The 17,288-nt window shown below is 36.6% G+C and overlaps 1 protein-coding gene across 6 annotated transcripts in view; it reads right to left on the reverse strand.

The window, feature by feature from the left end:
• Positions 1-17,288, reverse strand: part of PLEKHG1 (pleckstrin homology and RhoGEF domain containing G1) — a 132,495-nt gene that overhangs the window by 57,933 nt on the left and 57,274 nt on the right. The window contains exon 1 of one of the 6 annotated variants that reach the window (XM_058169584.1): positions 13,467-13,564. The exons of the other annotated variants lie outside the window; for them this stretch is intronic. The gene's annotated coding sequence lies outside the window, so the exon portion shown is untranslated. Of the gene's footprint in view, positions 1-13,466; positions 13,565-17,288 lie in introns of those variants that run through there. 6 annotated transcript variants of the gene reach the window in all.

Genomic DNA, 17,288 nt, shown 5'->3' on the forward strand with positions numbered 1-17,288 from the left:
AACTGTCCTGAAGGTCACTAAGGTGTGGCGAGAAACATAGACCTACTTTATCTGATTCTGTTGCCATGAAAAAATTAGAAAATCTCCCAATTAGAAATAAACACCTTTCAACAATTTGTCTCTCTAATGCTTCCATTTATAGCCGATACTCTATTTTCTGTGGCATTTGATCTCCAAAGGCAGTAAAGGCAAAGGAATATCAATATAAATTTGACCCAGCAATTCCTTAGTTGGATGCAGAGATGGGTTTCAGCAGGTTCTGACCAGTTCTGGAGAACCGGGAGTGGAAATTTTGAGTAGTTCGGAGAACTGGTAGTAAAAATTCTGACTGGCCCCACCCCCATCTATTCTCTGCCTCCCAAGTCCCAGTCCCAGGAAATGGAGATTTTGCAGTAACCTTCCCCTGGAGTGGGGAAAGAATGGAGATTTTACAGTATCCTTCCCCTGCCATGCTCACCAAGCCACACTCACAGAACTGGTAGTAAAAAAATTTGAAACCCACCACTGGTTGGATGGTCCACCTGTTTATTTGTTGATTCAGGACTTAAAAGCTGTAATTTTGGCCCAATAGTTCAAGAGTCCAATATTTCCCAAACATAACAAATAATAAAAACCCAAACTTCATTTTGAATAGTCATCATCCTTGAGAAATTATTAGACAATATCATTGCTATCTCAGATCTTACATTCCTAATCAATTTCAATTCCAAATCCCTGTCTTTAACTCCGCTAATGGAACAGAAATCTATCTGAAAACCAACATTCTTACAAACCTCAAAAGCAGGACATAAAAACTGCTTTTTAACCCTAACCCTAAGCTTTTGTCATTGACATAAACTAAACGGTAGTTGCTTCAACAACTACAAATATGGGCAAAGACCGTATACTTAGAAGTTATAGACTAAATACTTCTCATCTTCCCACCGAAAGTTTCATAATAATTTTTGAATGTATTAATATATATTCAAGAACCAAAACCATTTTAAAACTAAATTATAAACTGAAATTATTACTATTTAACTGAGAACATGGGAATCTTAGATCACCTAACATACACACACACACACACCCTTCCCAAATTAAATTTTTGGTGTTCTGCATTACTATTTAATCTTATACATAGATATTTAATCCTATCCATACAACAAAGATTTCAATAATTTTCTTCATAAATTTTCACAAGCTGGTCTCTGATTACTCCTGGATTCATGCTATTGTGTAATTCAGATAGCTCTGAATCACTGTTTTCATGATTTGTTTCATATTTCTAAAGCCTATAATTTGGTATTGCTTTATTACTAAAGTTTATTACTACTGGGTTTTTTATAGCATTAGAATAGAATAGAATAGAATAGAATAGAATAGAATAGAATAGAATAGAATAGAATAGAATAGAATAGAACAGAACAGAACAGAACAGAATAGAATAGAATAGAATAGAATAGAATAGAATTTTTATTGGCCAAGTGTGATTGGACACACAAGGAATTTGTCTTGGTGCATATGCTCTCAGTGTACATAAAAGAAAAGATGCATTCATCAAGGTACAACATTTACAACACAATTGATGGTCAATATATCAATATAAATCATAAGGATTGCCAGCAACAAAGTTACAGTCATACAGTCATAACTGGAAAGAGATTGGTGATGGGAACTATGAGAAGATTAATAGTAGTGCAGATTTAGTAAATAGTTTGACAGTGTTGAGGGAATTATTTGTTTAGCAGAGTGATGGCCTTTGGTAAAAAACTGTTCTTGTGTCTAGTTGTTCTGTTGTGCAGTGCTCTATAGCATCATTTTGAGGGTAGGAGTTGAAACAGTTTATGTCCTGGATCTGAGGGATCTGTAAATATTTTCACGGCCCTCTTCTTGATTCGTGCAGTATACAGGTCCTCAATGGAATCATTTCCAAGATGGCGCCAACGAAGGCTGCCTCGGTGAAATGCTCTCTAATGGTTTCTAGCATTATAGTTTGGGATTATTTTTAGTTGAAGCAAGCTAAAATATAAACAAACAAACTACTATTAATCTTCCCATCACCCATCTCCTTCCACTTATGACTATATGACTGTAACTTTATTGCTTGTATCCTTACAATTTATATTGATATTGTTTCCTGATTGCTTATTTGTACCCTACAACTATCATTAAGTGTTGTACCTTATGATTCTTGATGAACATATCTTTTATCCTTATTTTCCAGAGTAAAATTACTGAAATAGTTTCAGATAATTCATACAACAGGGAGACAAGGAGACGAGAAATGTGGACATTTGGAAGATTATCTTATAAAGAGACAATTTATGACATAACAAGCAGCTTGTGTTTTTGTTTTTAAGTGGCATATCAGGTTTTCTTGTTTCCATACTTGTTGGAGATATTGGTTTGCAATATAAATAAATTTACAGTCTGAGTGCTTGGATGAAAAACCAACTTCCTAAAATAAACCAATTGTAAATGACTGAAGGAACATTGTGGTCTAAATTTCATGACTTGCAAGTATTACATTTCTTTCTTCAGTTTACTTAATAACACATAAATGAACTATAGTCAACAAGATCTTCTGAAGGGCATTGGAACATCTTCTTCCTCAAAATACAGGGTGATGTATTAATAATCCTCTGCAATGCAGTACATGATGACTGAATCTGTGCATCATGCTGCAGATAAATAAAACGCTTTTCATCTGCTGTTGATCCATGAGAACACAGGATATCAAAACACCTTGATAGAACTTTTCAGCAAATGCCTCCATCTTCAATAATTATTCTATTAGTTGCACAGTATACTTTTGTTTGTTGTTAATCATTGTTCCTTCACAGCTGTAAAATCTCTCTCTCTCTCTCTCTCTCTCTCTCTCACACACACACACACACACACACACACACACACACACAGAGTGAGAGAGAGAGAGAGAGAGAGAGAAACTGATTCCTTGCCTAACAAGGGGCAGCCTTACTGTGTTTCTACCTGGTGCTTTTTATCATAGATTTCTCCTCCTTTGCAACATACAACAAAAATAGGTAGCCACTCTCAAGACTTCTTATAAAACTTTTTTTTATTCCTTACCTACAGTAAGCATTCAATTTTCTCAATGTTACTTTAGGCTTTGTTTTTTTTTAAAAAAAATAATAATTCTTAACCATTTCTTCTACTTATCAACTTTTTTTAGTTTAAACTTCAAGATTTATCTCTTTGACAAATAATAACACCTGGGCTATGCATTCTATTGTTACTTCAGCCTTCCCATTCTCAGTAACCAAACAAGACAAGATAAACTTTCAGAAGGTAAGTTGCTCAGCCTATTTCAAATATAAAATGATTTATAAACCTTGATATTTCTAGTTCCTTAACTTTCTAGCTTTAGGCAAGATGCAGTCACCTCCATAAATACCCAGCAGAGACAGCCACTTCATTTTGAAAAGTTCCTGAAAGGTGGGCCTCTCCTTTTGAGCTAATATGACAAGTGAAGCCCATTCGGAGAAGCTGAAGTGGAAGTGGAACGTGCCAAACATTCTGTACAGTTATCACATACATTCAGAAACAAGAGAGAAAACCTCGTTGCTTGAAAGTACTAATGCCATTAAAACATATATTGAAAAAATGGCAAATTTGCAATTTGTGCCTGGGTTGAAAAAAGGATAGCATTTCTCAGTCAAAATACAAATCTATTCATTTTTTTCCTGAAAGTATATTCTGAAAAATTGTATTTATTGTCTACAATAAATTCCAGGGTTCAGAGCTACTCCATAATAGTGCTTTCCAAGAGCCACCTTTTCAATCAATTCAGAAAAACATCCTGAAATACTGAAAGCTACCAGGAGATCAAGGAGTAACAGCATAGCTACATCCCCTTATCCACAAAAAGTGACCAAAGCAAACTCAGTACCACATTTTGAACGAAATCCTGATTAAAATGGATAGAAAATGGAAATAGAGATCGTCCTTGACCTACGACCACAATATTGAGCCAAAAATGTCCTTTGCTAAGTGACTTTTGCCCCATTTTATGACCTTTTTTGCCATACTTATTTAAGTGAACCAGTGCAGCTGTTAAGTTAATAACACAGTTGTTAAGTGAATCTGATTTCCCCATTGATTTCCCCATTTGCTCGTCAGAAGGTAGCATTATCCTGGGACACTGCAAATCATAAGTACGAGCCAGTTGCCAAGCATCTGAATTTTGATCATATGATCCCCAGGGATGCTGTAACAGTGATAAGTATGAAAAACAATCATAAGTAATTTTTTCAGTGCCGTTGTAACTTCAGTCACTTAATGAATGGTCGTAAGACAAGGACCACCTGTAATGACTTTCATCCAAATGAATCCAAAGATATATAGCTATCAGATTAGAGACCAGTTTATAATTACAAGATCTTCTAAGGGTTTCTTCAATAAAGGTGATATAACTATTTCTTTTAGGCAACTAAGATATCATTCACTCAAGAAGGCTTTAGTCACCTCTCAGAACCCTGACCTCGCTGCTTTAATTAATCTTGCAGAGCAAGAATCAAGTAAGCAAGTGGTTGTCCTCACCTCTTCATATACCATGTCTGTGTGCTTAAGATATACAAGCGGAAGATAATTCACATGAACTGAACAAGCTATTTCCAAGGTCACCTCTCTATGATCTGCCCCGTTGTTTTGTCACCTTGATGTTGTTGATCCGAAAGCAACTTGAGTAACCAGCTGCTAGCCTCCCTCCTCTTCTGCCAGGCTACGCCTTCCACCATATCTTCCCCTCCCATAAAGACGTTTGGGAGAGGCTGCAGCAATTATTTGCTCCTTAAATTCATACTGAAATAAACATATTTATACCAATTAAAATACTAAGATCATCCTCCATGGCTACTCCCCATGTCCTGCTATGATGTGTCCAAATCAGTATATATTAGTGGTGGGTTCTAACTGGTGTTATCACCGGTTTGCTTCGCGCATGATCGCCTCGCCCGCATGCCAAACTTGTGCTATGTGCAAGCGCACTGACTAGCTGAACAGCTAAGGCATTGCAATCTGCTCTACTGAGCCCTTCAGCTGGGCTAAAAACAGAGGAATAAAGGTAGGTATAGTGCAGGGGCAGGTGGGAGGCCCCAGATGACAGTCGGAGTGAACCGGTTCGCTCTCACTTCAACTTCTCCGCTACCGGATCTCCCGAACCGGGAAGAACCGGTAGCAACCCACAACTGGTATATATGGATGATCTTATAAAACCAGATGCTCAATAGATAAAGAAAAAGAAGTAAAAATAACACCGAATCCACTTCCCCATAAATTCCATATGTATTCCATATCTGAAAGCAATATGGACCATAGATTGCCAATAATTTATAATTTACATTTTATGTATGTTCCCCCCCCCATTTCTTTCCTTCTTTTATAGCCCTTTCTGGGATCACATGATTAAAAAGCAGCCACTACTAACTCTAGGGAGACTCTTCTGCTGCTATAAGCATCAGTTTGCAAAAACCAAGAGTTATTTATATTTTTATATGCTAATATATATATTTTAAAAAGAAAATATAGCTTCCCTCTATCCCTAAATAGGTCGTGAATTTATGTCTAAATATTTTACTAAGAATCTAGATGTAAATTTGCCAGAGCAGAAATTGGCTATGAAATTTTCACCACCAATAAATGAGATTTACACCAATCTGCTTATCCTTATTCATATACATCACACTTATAGAGAACCGATCATGTTAGATCTGATATTGTTAACCAATGCATTCACACAGCTCTTTGTTGTTGTTGTTGTTGGGGGGGGTTCAATTGGGTGGGAGGAGGTAATGGGAAGGCCTGTTGGAAATGAGTGACTGGTTTTAAAGACCAAGGGAAAAACATCCGAAGCGCTTGGTTTTGAAATTAACAAATGACCTTTTTTCTTGGTTTGCATAACTGTAACTAAGTCAACTAAATTTCCATTGCAGTTTTAGAACTTCATTAAATAAAATTGCTTGGAAAATAAATCAGCCATAACAAATATACAATATACATTACGTTATTATATATGCCAGAAGGAAGGGAGGGAGGGAAGGGAGCTGTTAAGTCACAAAAGTTAGGCTTCAGTTCTTTGGTATCTTCCAGAAAATATACTCTAGCTCTTTCAAATATACCACTGAATCAGTGGTAGGTTTCAAATTTTTTTACTACCGGTTCTGTGGGTGTGGCTTGGTGGGCGTGGCAAGGGAAGGATACTATAAAATGTCCATTCCCACCCCAATCCAGAGGAAGGTTACTGCAAAATCCCCATTTCCTCCCCATCAGCTGGGAGACAGAGAATAGATGGGGGTGGGGCCAGTCAGAATTTTTACTACCAGTTCTCCAGAATTGGTCAAAACTTGCTGAAACCCACCTCTGCACTGAATCCTTAAAAGAAAAAGGATACCAAGTTTGAAAAGAGTAAAGCCAAATATAGCCCACTAGCTTAATCTGAGAAAGCCCAGAGGCACATTGCTATACAAGGCCAATATTTTCCAGATATACTGGTCTCATTTCAGAGCACTATAGAGGAAAACCACATTTCTGAAGTGTGAATGAATATATTGTTTTTACACAATATGTTTCCTTGTGATTGGCAGATATTATGAAAATAGAAGTGTGTAAATCTGAAAAAACTCATACCTGTGCAATAGAAAATAAACCAGTTGAGAGAAGGACCATAGACTGACTTTTTTCTTTTTCTTTCTTTCTTTTTTTCTTTCTTTTTCTTCCTTCCTTCCTTCCTTCCTTCCTTCCTTCCTTCCTTCCTTCCTTCCTTCCCTTTCTTTCTATTTATTTGTTTATTTGTTTGTTTGTTTGTTTGCCATGGTGGTGTAATGAATGATTAGAATGCAATACTGCAGGTCAATTCTGCCGACTGCCAGCAGTTCCATCCTGACTGGCTCATAGTTGACTCAGCCTTCCATCCTTCCGAGGATCCAGATTGTTGGGGGCAATATGCTGGCTCTGTAAACCATTTAAAGAGGGCTGTAAAACACTATGAAGCGGTATATGCTGTGTTTTCCAGAAAATAAGCCCTCCCTGAAAATATTTAAATGCATGCGCAGCCAGTCCCTGCCATTTCCTCTGGTTAGGGTTAGGGAGACAGAGCTGGAAATCAGGTAAGACGGCAAGAGGATCTTGCTCCACGCGCCCCAAAATAATAAGACCTCCCTGAAAATAAGGCCAAGCGCTTATTTCAGGGTTCAAAAAAAATATAAGACAGGGCCTTATTTTCGGGGAAGTCTAAGTGCTATTGCTATTATTTAATTTATTTTTATTAATAGATCATTAAATCATTTTTCAAAATTAGCACATTTTACTAATAGCTTTCTCTCTTTTCCTGAACGTACTACAAATGGTATCAGATCTACAGAATTTCCCTTCTGTTCTGGGTGGGTACAAGAAAGCCTGTTACACAGAGGAAGAATGAGCTGCAGAAAAAGGTCAACCTGTTCTCATTATTTGTCTACATTATTGTCTACAGAATCAAACTTTTTCCAACAAATGTAAAATGCACAGGTTTTTTTTCTTACTTTATACTATTAATACTAATATATATTTTTGTGCAAATAAAGGGTTCACAAATATTAGGAAAATATCTTGGGTATAAACCTGTTATCAGGAGATACATTCCAAATTATCACTTTTTCTATTCGTTTGTTTGTTTCCCAGGCACAATGTAGCATTTATCCTATAAATTACTAAGCTTGGTAATGGTCCCACTCATGAAAACAGAACAAATCTTTTTTTTTAGTAGTGTACAATAACTTTAAAAAGTCTTGTTTCACAGTCATTTGCAGAGAAGCCTTTTCATTTTAATCTTGAACCCAATGGGTTGGCTGCATCTTTTTAAAGGTTTTGTTGCAGCATGGAAACAACCCTTGTAAGAAGAAAGAGATACAGTGATATGCTGTATTTCAACCACAGCAGAGCAAGTTACCAGAATGAAATCATTTTCAGCAATTCAAAGTGACTATTATTATCTTTCAAGCCAGTGGTGGGATTCAATTTTTTTTTACTACCAGTTCTGTGATTGTGGCTTGGTGGGCGTGGTGTGGCTTGGTGGGCATGGCTTGGTGGCTGTGGCAGGGGAAGGATACTGCAAAATCCCCATTCCCTCCCCACTCCTTGGGGTAGGATATTGCAAAATCCCCATTCCCAACCCACTCTGGGGCCAGCCAGGGGTAGAATTTGCCAGTTCTCCAAACTGCTCAAAATTTCCGCTACCGGTTCTCCAGAACCTGTCAGAACCTGTTGGATTTCACCCCTGGTTTCAAGCCCTACATGGAACTGGACCATCTTATTTGCAGCACTGCCTCTCCTTGAAGGTATGTGCAATAATGTTCCTCCAGGTTGCATAGGGTGGACAAGCTCCAAGTCCCTTCCCTCAGTGCTGCCATTTCTGTAGCAGCCCCTGTTCTGTGGAATACCTTCCCCCATCGGAATCTGACAGATGTCCAGGCTTTTTGCCTTCCAAAAACTGTAAAAAGCTAGCAAGCACTGGGATAGTGTTAAGTTGTTTCTGGGGAATTTTATCTGGTGGTGTTTGGAGAATTTTAGTTGAAACATCAGTATCTAGTTTTACTGCTTTTGTTTTTATTGTGAGCCACCCAGAGTTTTGCTACATACCATAGGGGTCATACTTTTAAGTAAATCCTACTAGTTAGACTAGTTCTAGCCAGAAGAAGACATTGCACCATGCAGAGTCAATATAGCATTCTTCTCAAAACAGAATACTGGTGATCTGCTACAGAACTACTTAAAGGAGTAGTTGAGGAGTTTTTAGGTTATGTTTGCTGATAAGCTGTTAGCTAACTCTGAACTATGGGGAAATTGAAGTCACAAAACAAGCCTAAAACTGTCTACTAATGCTATGACAAGTTACAAATATTTCTGCTTTTTAAAATATATATAATTTGATGAATGCAAATGTATCATATGCAAGTTTAGATTCCATACCTAAGTTTCATTAAGGTGGAAACAGCAAGGTGGAGATAGGGATCTGTTTTATAAAAACCAGAGAGTCCTGCCTTAGACATGAAAAATTGGCTGAATGACTTTGGGGCCAATCACTCTCTCTCAACCATCCCACTTCACAGGGTTGTTGTGAGGAAAGCAGGAAGAGAAAAGAGTATTAGATATGTTCACTGCCTGACTTATTTATTAAACAATAATAAAGGCGGGATAAAATCTCTTCATACTGAATATGAACAAATACAGTTTTTCTGCAGTTTTCTCTATGGTGTCTCACAGAAAGTCTGACAAAGGTCAGAGTTAACCAAAATTAGAATCAACAGTGTAACACTGTCAGTAAAATTTAAAAAGCCAGCAGCTGTTATATGCTAAAGAGAAATAAAAATGGGGTGATATGAAGAAAATAATGCATAATAGATCAGTTAACTTGAACACACTAGAATTATTAAAATAATTCCAGAGCTGGCATTTATGTGACAATTTGGTTTAATATAAGATTTCCAATTGGATGCCCTTTGGGTCAGCTGGATTGCAGATCTCATAATTCTCCATTTATAATGAATGCCAACTGGGAATAGTGACCTAATATTTCGGGGGGGCACCAGATTGGAGAAACCTATTTTATCACAATATACTGCTGAACATCATTCCATTTTGGCATTAATTCACAGCATAACATAGATTTTAATTATATAGTTGCAGAGTATTGTATAAGAATTGCTGCCACTTCAATAAAAAAACACCCCCAAATTTAAAAACCATTTTTTTTCACACTGTCAACTACCTCCAAGTATAAGCAAACACCAACCATTATTAATCAAGACTTTGCACTTTGAATAATTTAACACATTCCCTACTGAATAACCTCAAGACTGTAACAACTCTTTGGGAGGCCACTATCAGTAATCAACACTACCAATTAGCTGGGATACTCAGTGGAAAACATAGTTTCTCTGGAAAGTTTAAGTACACATGTTAAACAGCACTGTCTTTTCCAGAGACCAGTGCAAACTTTTTGTTTTCATATCAGATTTATGTAAAACGTCTCTGCCAAAATCCAAAATTTAATTACATGTTCCAAAGCCTAATATTTGCCCAGTAAAAATGGACTGTTTTTGACACTTCCAGTGAGGATTCATGGTGAACCAGATGTGACTGAAGGAATAGGGATGGCATTGCAGTGGAGACTGATGGCCAGGGAGTAAGTTTGCTGCCAAAGTCTCTCCAGAAAAAGGAGAGTTCTTAAGATCGCCTACATATATTCTGGACAGCTGATTCTCATGAATAAACTGCAAGAATTGAAGTTTTTGCAGTCAGGTTGTGACATGAGCATCTGAGAGTCAAGGAATTCCACCCAAGCTCATAGTCATAATGTAGCCTATATGGACACAAGGTTTGCTGAGCATCATTTCTTTGTCAATTTTGGAAATTGCTTAACTGCAGTTTTGAAGAAACCATTTTGACTACTTATGGTAATATGATAAAACCAGTGGTGGGATTCATGTAATTTAACAACTGGTTCTCTGCCCTAATGATTTCTTCCAACAACCAGTTTGCCAAACTGCTCAGAAAGTTAACAACCGGTTCTCCCGAAGTGGTGTGAACTGGCTGAATCCCACCACTGGATAAAACTGAAAATATAAAAATAGCCATGGTGACACAATGATTAGAAAACAGTATTGAAGGCTAATTCTGCCAGCAGTTCGATCCTGATTGGGCTCAAGGTTGACTCAGCCTGCCATCCTTCTGAGGTCAGTAAAATGAAGACCCAGATTGTTGCTGGTAATATGCTGACTCTGTAAACTGCTTAGAGATGGCTGTAAAACACTGTGAAGTGGTATATAAGTCCTACTGCTATTGCTACAAGCAAATTAAATCACTTTGTGTTGGTCTACTGTATTAAAAGTCCTCAAATAGAATAGAACAAAATACAATATACAAACAGTAGTATATCTACTGTCAAAACATTAATTTTTTTCATTTATTTTTCATTGTCTTTTTGTGACTGAAGGTGATGTTGATGGACAGCTTTAAATTAGAATTAAAATGTTTATAGCATTATCAGGGCACTAATTACCTACTAATTTTAAAACCTATCACCAATTAATTGAACTTCATAATGGATTGTTTAATTTGAGCACACTAGAATTATTAAAAGAGTTCCAGAACTATTTTATATCCAGAATTAATGTAACAGTCTACATTAAATGCACTGTTAGTAACTTCCCGAAGACAATAGGCATTATATAAAGATAGTTACCAAAACATAAGCCCCATTGAACACACTAAGAATTATATCTGGGTAAATATTCATAGTATTATTCTGTATTTATGTAACTAAGCCTCAGCAAGTGAAACTCATATTATTAATACATTCTTCCTTGTTTATGTTGTTTCCTCTGTCGATTCCTTGGTATCAGATTTTAGATGATAAACTCCTTGGGGCAGGAATTTGTTTTCTTTGTGTAAAATGCTGCGCTTCTTACTGGCACCAATAAATATCAAAACAATGAAGTATAATAAAATAAATAGGAAATAAAGATTGGAATGTAACATTTGAACTTTTCTGACTGCGTTGGGCCTAGTGGAGAAGTGCTTTGTCTGGAAGCAAAAAATGCCATCCTATTATGTTTGAAAAGACTGTAGAAAGCACTAGACAGAAGGATTACAGATCGGTCCTCTAATGCCAGAGTTTTTGGCTTCGGTCAGAATTTATTAGCAGCACAAGCAATCATGGAATGCAGCTCCATCTGCTTCTTGTTAACTTCATTCATGAAGGCTGCCTTCTAAAAATGATGACTTCTGAGCAGTTATTTCCAGCTCCATGTCCTCACTGAAATGCAAACGCCTTGACAATCTTGTTGGCAAAAGATACTCGCTCCAATAGAGTACTGCAAACCGAAGAAGTCTTGTAAATAGCAAGCTCACATTTTGAGAAAGATTTTATATAGATCGTCAGTCCTTGATCTATTATTATAGATTTAGGCCTTCCTAACTCAAGTTGCTTTCCTGCAGAGCTTTAAAAACAGAAAATTGTAAACATTTGCATTTCTATTTTGAAACGTTTCACTCTTAATGAATGTGGCTTTGCCAGCTCCTTTTAGAGGGAGCAACAGATGCCAAACTGCAATCCGAAAAAGAAAATTAAGGGGGGAAAAAAATCAATGCGCAATTTCTTTTTCTGTAGCAATTATCTGCACCTCAGGACAGTAATGTAGAACAGAAAGCGAAAAGGATTAATTCCTGCCTGTCTTTGTAGTAGCACTTTACCCTTATAAGAATGCAAAGTAGAGCAAAAATATCTGCCAGCAGTTTGATGGGGCTCTGGAGAGATGCTTCATATCGTACTATAGCTAGAAAAGGGTAAATTGGTTCCACTTCTCAGCCAGCAATAAGTATTTTTTTTTTAAAAGTGGAATTTGTAATTTGAGAGGCAGGATGGGAGGCTAAATTAATTCTGAGTTCATAAATTAATGAAAGGCAATCAGGCTGAATAAAATTTGAATGTTTAAAAATGAGAAGATGCCCTTGAGTTGACTTTTGCCGATTGCATATTTGCAGTTCCTTGCGAACAGGAGGGATGCAATATACTTTGCAGTGGCTTTTTCCAGGATGTTTTTTTCAATTCCCATCCTATCCCACTGGGATGCTCAAGTTATTCCCCATCATTCTAGTGCCAGATTTCCCCCCTCCCAACGAAGGTGGACTATGTGCCACATCCTGATGAATACTTGATATAATTAATTTAGGAAAAATTGGGTGCCTTGAGTTTTACAACTCCTTAGTTTATCATGATCAACAAGCCACTTCTCTTTTGGCTACAACAGTTCCTTCGGTAAATTAGTTAATATAAAGAAAATGTGAAGTCCAAAGGAGTTAAATGATGCTCCAATCCTATATTCAGTTTATGATTCTTTTTTGGGTATAATTACCCACAGTTAAAACATAACGATGAGGACAGTTATATACAGCTAATACACACAAACAAATACAGGAAGAAGATTTCAACTTCCAAAGTAACGCTGCTTCTCTAAGCTTCCAGAATCTTATTACCTGAAATACCAATAGATTTTTTTAAATAAAAATCTTGCTTTCCTTCTACATTTTAGCCGATCCAAATCCTTTTATATGCAAAAAAGGGTTGAGTGAGTTTCAACCTGTTCTTTTATAAAAGCAAGACAAAGACGTTCTCATACATGCACAGTCATATTCCTTAGTCCTACTGCCTTCTAAGCAATCCCAAGTGAGATGCCTAAGACTTTCTCTTGAATAAGCATGCCCAAAGTAATGAAAAACTACAGTATGAAAAGGCATTAAACTATATTCATGGAATAGAATTCTTTTTTTTTTCTTTAAAGCTTTCCTTTCCTACTATTCCTATTATTCCTATTTCAGGAAGAATACATCAAATTCTTTATGACAATTATATACATAAAAACATGTAAGACGTCTACAGAAGAAAACAGAAGAAAATAGAGAAGAGGCATCAAGAATCCAGAGCTTACCCTACAGATGTTTCCTCTGCAACAAACAAGCTCATTTTTTCCCCACAGGGCTGGATTGTTAAGGCTACACACAAACTATTAAAATCAATTGTTCATTCTACAAATAGTAATTGGCTTAAGGCTGGTCTTGGGCATTCACTCACACACACAGATGCCGCTGTCTAGAAATACATCTGCAAAGTGAAGTAAAAGCATTTAAATATCAAAAAGACAGCAGAAACAGGAGGCTAATCTCCCTGCAGACCCCTTCCCAACACACAAACAAGCCACATAAATTGCTGTTGAGTAAAAGGTGTTCAGCGCACAATTAACAAGTCACTAAGAGCCACCCTCCGTTTAGATATTAAAGCTGCAGCTTTGGATACCACCACTGCTGGCAGGCAGCCATCACTGCAGGCCTCAGTAGGAAAGGAAAGCTTTAAAGAAAAATAAAGCCTGTTGGGAAAATTCTTCTATACTTACAATTCTGCAGCATTTTAATTCTCTCAGGGATCAAGGGGAGACCATTCATTCCATTGCTAACCTCTCGTATCAAATGTTAGAAAATTAGACAATTTGCATGAAATGTTTAGTTCAGGTAGGAAAAAGGAGACCTGCATTGTTTCTCATAATATTCTTTTAAATACTGACTTTAAGAACAGAAACACTCTGCAATAGAAGAAATATAACCAACTGAGGGAGGGGTTCAAGTCCCCGCCCAGCCATTTCAGACTGCTCATAGTTTTTCAGCCCAATGTGTTTCTTGGGAATATTAGGAGGATAAAACTGGAGGGGAAAGTAATATCCATGGCTCATTGTTCCTGCAGAAAAAGTGATCCGTAATTGCAACAAAGCAAAATACATGCTTTAGTCAAATTTAGGCTTTCTAATATTGCATTTTTTTGCAGACATGAAAGAAATACTAGGATGGTCTTCCTTAGGAAGCTGATAGATTTCAACCTTCTTGTAGCTCATGTGCGTCCATCCATCTGTCTATTTAAAACAACCTGATACAGCTTGCTGGGCTTCTGGGTCTGGGATATAGCTGTTAATGAAATTATGCCTGAAACTAATCATAAGATAAGACTGGCATCATGCTCACAGGAGCAGAAAGGTATGACAAGGAAGAGTTGGTGGGAAATGAGAACCATCAAACCCACAACAATGATTACAACCTCTTCTCTGGCAATGATGGTGATAGTTTTATTTTTCCACTACAACTCTACTCGGAACCAATCACCAGAGTTGTTCCAAGTAGGAAGAGTTGTTTTGTAATTCATCCCCCAAAGGGAAGAGAAGCAAAGCTCCTTGGATGAGTGTTGTGGTTAGTCTGTAAGGAATTTTGTAAATAAAGCTGTTTATTATCATTCTGACTTTGATGTTACAGTTAAAGCATTTCCAGTAAATGTATTTTTGGTATTAGCTTGGGATGAGTCCCATTACATGTGTACAACATCTTTGCCAATCCTGGATAATAGGAATAACCAAAGACGGATTGTTGGAATAACTAATTTAAGTAATGAATGAGTCAATATAGGAAGGAGTACTTTCTACATGTTTTAAAGAGGATATGATAAAGTCCTTGTTGAACAAAAACAAAAAGTAAAACGTATACAAAATGTTCCAAACTCAAGACAGCTGTTCCAATTTTGTAGAAAGTATCATGGTCTAAATTCCTATCATTCTGGAAATGTTGACAGTTCAAGCACTACCTGCATTTTCCAGACCACTCATGATCTCAATTGATTAACACAAATGCTGGCACAAGTTTCTTCTAAAGTGGAAAGTCTGCTTGTAAAGTCCTGCAATGAAATCTTTATGCTCTTGATATTTCTGGAGCCCTGATCCAGGGGTGAAATCTAAAAATTTTCCCTACCAGTTTCTGTGGGTGTGGCTTAATTGGTGGGCATGGCTTGGTGGTCAGATGACAGAATGGGCATGGACAATAATAATAAATAATAAAAATACTAAAGTATACAAAACTTGGGAGCACCTACCTTCTGTAAAAATAGAGGCACTGGTCTAGTAATTGCTTTTTTTGGGAAACACCGGTCTACCTTCTTTAAAAATACAGGCACCGGTCTACCAATTGCCTTTTTTTGGGAGGCACCAGTCTCCCTTCTTTAAAAATAGAGACACCGGTCTACTAGCCACCTACAGCACTGATCAGCTGTAGTGTGGCCCTTTGAAGCGCGCGCGGCAGTCATTTAAGGCCATTTGTGCTATATCACCACCGAGAGCTTCAGGGACAGAGAAGAGGAACAGTGAGGCGTGGGCGGTGGGGGGGGCAGGGATTTTTGCTACTGGTTCTCCGAACTACCTGCCCTCATCGCTACCGGATCACACGATCGGGTCCGAACCAGGAGCATTTCACCCCGCCCTGATCTATTTGTACTTTCTTCTTCCATATGTGGACAACTACTGTTGACTTCCTCAAGAACTTCAGACTAGCTAGTGATAATCTTAAAAGATGAAATTTCTTCCAAAATGCCTATTCAGCATTCTGCTATATATTTGAAAGAGATAATTGATCAATATGGTAAGGTATCTGGATTTAAAGTGAATGAACAGAAGACTAAGATAATAACTAAAAATATGAATATTAAACAAAAAGATAAATTGGAAAGAATAACTGGATATGAAATAGTTAAGGTTAAATATTTAGGAGTATATATCACAGCATCGAATGTGAAATTATATAAAAATAATTATGAAGTATTGTGGCAGAAAGTACAGAAAGAAATAGAACATTGGAAGAATTTACAATTATTCTTACTGGGAAGGATAGCAGTAATAAAAATGAATGTTCTGCCTAGGTTTTTATTTTTGTTTCAAATGATACCAGTACTTAAAAAGGATGCAAATTTGCAGAAATGGCAAAAAGGGATTAGTAATTTTATTTGGATGGGTAAAAAAATGAGAATAAAATTAAAGATAATGCAAGATACATGTGAAAGAGGGGGTCTAAAAATGCCAAATTTGAAATTGTATTATGACGCAGTTGTTCTTTCATTGATCAGTGACTGGTTTAATTCAACAGAGGAAAGAACTTTGAACATAGAAGGTCATGATTTGTTGTATGGATGGCATGCCTATTTATTCTATGATAAGAAAGTGGATAAGAGTTTTAAAAGTCATATTCTTAGAAATGTTTTGTTAAGGGTGTGGAAGAAATATCAATACAAGCTAGATTATAAGATACTAGTATGGGTAATTCCTAGCCATACGATAGAGAATATAAATATAGAACAAAAACAAGAGGTGGTTACTTATAAAGAACTTCTTTTTGTAGAAAAGGGTAAGCTACAACTAAAATCTTTAAACAAACTTAGAGATGAAGGCATGAATTATATACTTGGTTTCAGTATGGACAGTTGCAAGCTAGATGGAGATTAGATGAGAAAATTGGTATTATGCAAAATGAGGAAAATTTGGTAAAACAAATTAGAGATCAAGGTCAAATGCATATTTAGAGGTTGTACAATGTATTGATAGAAATAGACTCTGAAACAGAATTAGTTAAGGATTGTATGATAAAATGGGCACAAAATATTCAACAACCTATAATGATGGAAACATGGGAAAAAATATGGGTTAGAAATGTCAAATTTACACAAGCACAAAGTTTAAGAGAGAATTTTTATAAAATGTTTTATAGATGGCATCTAGACCCTAAAAAATTGACATGTATGTATCCAAATATGCAAGCCAAATGTTGGTGATGTGAATGTGAGGATGCTACTTATTTTCATATATGGTGGACTTGTAAAAAAATCAAAGCATTTTGGATTAAAATATGGTCAATTATGCAGAATATTTTGAAGAAGAAGATAAAATCTACTC

The sequence above is a fragment of the Ahaetulla prasina genome, chromosome 1 (assembly GCF_028640845.1).
Source record: "Ahaetulla prasina isolate Xishuangbanna chromosome 1, ASM2864084v1, whole genome shotgun sequence".
NCBI lineage: Eukaryota > Metazoa > Chordata > Lepidosauria > Squamata > Colubridae > Ahaetulla > Ahaetulla prasina.